Source organism: Micropterus salmoides, unplaced genomic scaffold (genome assembly GCF_014851395.1).
Source record: "Micropterus salmoides isolate LMB-PRFRI ecotype aquatic unplaced genomic scaffold, ASM1485139v1 Ms_hic_scaffold_8, whole genome shotgun sequence".
Taxonomy (NCBI): Eukaryota; Metazoa; Chordata; class Actinopteri; order Centrarchiformes; family Centrarchidae; genus Micropterus; species Micropterus salmoides.
In genome coordinates, this window is record NW_024044570.1 from 24,700,249 (window position 1) to 24,703,781 (window position 3,533).

Sequence of the window (3,533 nt, forward strand, 5' to 3'; positions counted from 1 at the left end):
CCTGACAGCCACTACCACCTTTGCAAGTGAGCCCAGGAACAAAAGAGAGTCAAAGTCAACAAGGCGCTACTGCCAGCGACCCCATCCCCCCCTCCCTACAAGCCTCAGGTCCTGGCTTAGCTGAGGATTTCTCAGGACAGAAGGGAGACCCTACCCACAAGCTACAACCCCGGTCAATGCACAGTGTTCACTAAGAGAGCAAGGAAACAAAGACAAAGGGTTGGCAAGACAAGGAGGGTGGAACTGCTGATTTAATGATGATCTCAGCAATAGCAAAAGCCAGTAGAGGTGGGCACTGAGCACACAGGAAATGCGATAGCTCCCCTGTTAGAGACAGGGGAGCTAACAGGTACGAGCAGGTCAGGGGTCGGAGGTGAACAAAAGCTTTGTAAGCCTCACACAGAGTGAGGGAGAGGCCCCCTGGATGCGCTCACTGATGCCAAGTCTGTCTGTCTGTCTACTCCTTTCTCTACACGCCCCCGCCTGTAGCTTGTTTGTCTGACAATGTTGTTGTAACATCTCTTTGTCGAGTCTAAATGCTTTTCCATTTGTCCTCCATATAGACTAAGATGTCACCCTCACTTGTCTGTCCATTTGTTCAAAACATTGCTGTCTGGGGGGGAAAGGGCTATGCAAACACCTGCAGCTCAAACAGCACAAACAGCATTTAAAAGCTTTCACTGCACCGGGCCTGTCATCTCTTTCCCTCTGTGGCTTTAGCGGATCAAAGGCAGGCTGTAGCTGTGTTATAGGAAGAAAGTCTTTTGTAGATCATGCACAGAGAAATGTATGCACGCATGCGCACACACAAAAAGATGCGATGACACCAGTGCATAATGGAGTTTGATCTCTCTAATCATTCCATGTCTAACAACAGACATTTTAGTTTGAAGCGGACAATATATGCAAAATGGATTCACCAGAACTTCAAGTACAGACACTTAAAGACTTGTTGAATTTTAACAAGGCCGCCATCACAATCTTTATCTGGGCGGTAGAGGGTCTGAATGTGCGCTGGAGTGGGCATGTGTATGACACTGAATTAATGACGTATGTGTGTGTGTGTGTGTCGGTGGATGTGCCAGATTATTAATCAGCGCTTAGACAAAGGCCATATGTGTGCAAGACTGTGAATCTCTCCCACATATACCCCCACCACGTCTGCGTAACAAACCCTATCAGCAGGAATGTTAGGATTGTCGGGTCAGCAGTGGTGACATCATGGCAGGCTGTCAGAAGCAACAACACGGCCTCAGCGCCAGTTTTCTCCTGGTTACATCAGCGACGTGACACCAGGGCGCTGGATCAATGACGCCCACACGAGCCCTGCTTCCTGCTCGCTTTATGAGTCTTCCAACATTCAAAGCAACTAATATTTCTAAATCATCGTGTTCCTACAAATTGCTTGATTTGCACACCATCTGACCACGCAGCTTTAAATCAGATTAATTTGTCTGCAGGTAACAAGAGACAACCAGCCTTGATGAATGACCCTACACAAAACAAGACTTCAGACTCTTGACCTGCTTGATGTGGTCTAAGGTCAACAGGCAGAAATAAATGGCTTGATTGTTTACAAAGAGACAAGAGTATAGCCTGAGGCTAACTTAGTGAAGAAAGGTATACTACTGAAGTCCATTTTGCTTTCCTCACCATTCCTCAACCACATTCTGTGGTTTCATAAGCAGCAAAAAACAGTCACTTGTGCCAGCGGCAAACTCTTCTTTCAGGTGTCCCTTGTCTCTGTGAGGGGTCCAGTGTCAGCAAACAGATGCTAGTGTGTGTTTGTGTATGGGAGTGCGAGTTTGTATGTGCAGAGGATCCTTCAGGTCATCAGATAAGTGCACCTGAGGGAGGGGCCGGGAGCCCGTTTTCAGTGTTGCCACGGTGACCAAACACAGACGCGACCACCTGGTTGACGGAGCCCAACAACAGAGGGGAGAGAGGGCACCACTTCAGGACGGTAACCAATGCCAGTAAATCCTCACAAAGTGGTCATATTCCCAAACACAACCCATAGTGTGTACGTGCCATGACGAGCGGAACGGAGAGCGCACACAGCTGTTGAATCTCTCATGGAACATAAAAAGGAACTAAGCCTACTGTATAGCTCTCACTACAGCAGGGAAATAACCCATCTTGACCATGTTATACATAGTTTTAGTCACAGTCTATCCTGTAAAAAGCTGTGCCAAGCCAACCGTACCATACCATAAGAAATGTATAAAATGTGTCCCAGACACACACACTTAAGTTAGTAGTGATCACAGTAAACGTTGATACTGGTGCAGAAAAAGATTTCTGAATGAGTCATAATCGGTTAATAGCACTCAAACCATACTGTCACAGTGCGAGCACGCATTTTCGAAAGCATATCGAATGATTTTACCATGGTGACTAATAAAAGTGATAAGAGCAAATAAACAAAGACAAGTCAGTTTATAATATAGCCCAATATCACAAATCATCCAATTGCCTTCGTCTTATATTTAACTTTAAAACAATAAGTATTAATTGTTTGATCAAAGACTAATCTGTCCTGGCTCTTCTGCTTACTTCGTATGATTTTTGCAGCACTGATAACAAGTTCAGCCATGTGTTCAACTGGAAAACAAACAAAACAAGTGTAAACTCAGTGGGGGAAAAAAATCTCAACAAACAAAGCCATTTGTTTCACTCACCTCCTGCAGTCTAATGGTCTCTGGGACTCACTGCCTGACGAAAAAGGAGAAGCGGCAGAGGACGAAGAGCTGCACAACCCTGCCACTGTCTATGTGTGTCGTGCTCACGGGCTACCTGATCCACCACAGCCTGTGGAAGAGACAGAGCCACAGAGAGAGAGCTGGCAGAGAGCAATGCAGAGGGGAGGGGGGCAGCTGCAGAGAAAAGTGAAGTGGTGCCGCCATTCCCCATCACCCGGGAAACCAACGCTCTTTCAAAGAAAATTGGCCAATGGCAAGCACCGGCAATTGTGTTCAGACAAAAAGTCACATGACAAAACACCACTCCCTAACAGAGCGAGAAGGGAAAGAAGAAAAAAAGTTGGGGGGTGGAGGGTGATAAAGACGAGAAGAATACAGAGGCGAGGAAAGAAAAAGAAACAGAGAAAAAGAAGTGAGTAGTAGAGAACTGGAGTTGAGTTACAGAGGAAGGGAATAGGTCACCAGGCCTGACTCCATCCTGTAACCTTCTGCATGAAGGAACAAACTTTTCCATTTCCATGTCATCTTCCTCACAGTCCCATTTTCGCAGCAGCTTTCTACCAAACAGGTTTATTTCTGTTTGCTAAGAGGAACGATGCTGTGCAGCACACTGTGACACTAATGGTACAGCTCTGTCTCCAGCCGGCACACTCAAATATTACCCATCTACTGCCATATTAGGCTATTGATATACAGGGCGTACAAATCATTGACAATTTGGGTAGTACACTGTGTCCATCCCATGGAGAACTGACCATCAATATACCAGATCACTTCTCACCTTTGTCACAGTTGCTCTTTAATCACTGATGTGGACATAAGGTGAAATCA

At 46.0% G+C, this 3,533-nt stretch overlaps 1 protein-coding gene across 1 annotated transcript in view; it reads right to left on the reverse strand.

Annotated features, from left to right (window-relative positions):
• rassf7a (Ras association domain family member 7a) overlaps nucleotides 1–2,821 on the reverse strand; it is a 29,593-nt gene extending 26,772 nt beyond the window's left edge. Inside the window, exon 1 of the mRNA XM_038706694.1 lies at nucleotides 2,682–2,821. The gene's annotated coding sequence lies outside the window, so the exon portion shown is untranslated. The remainder of the gene's footprint in view (nucleotides 1–2,681) is intronic.
• Nucleotides 2,822–3,533: the final 712 nt, after the last annotated feature.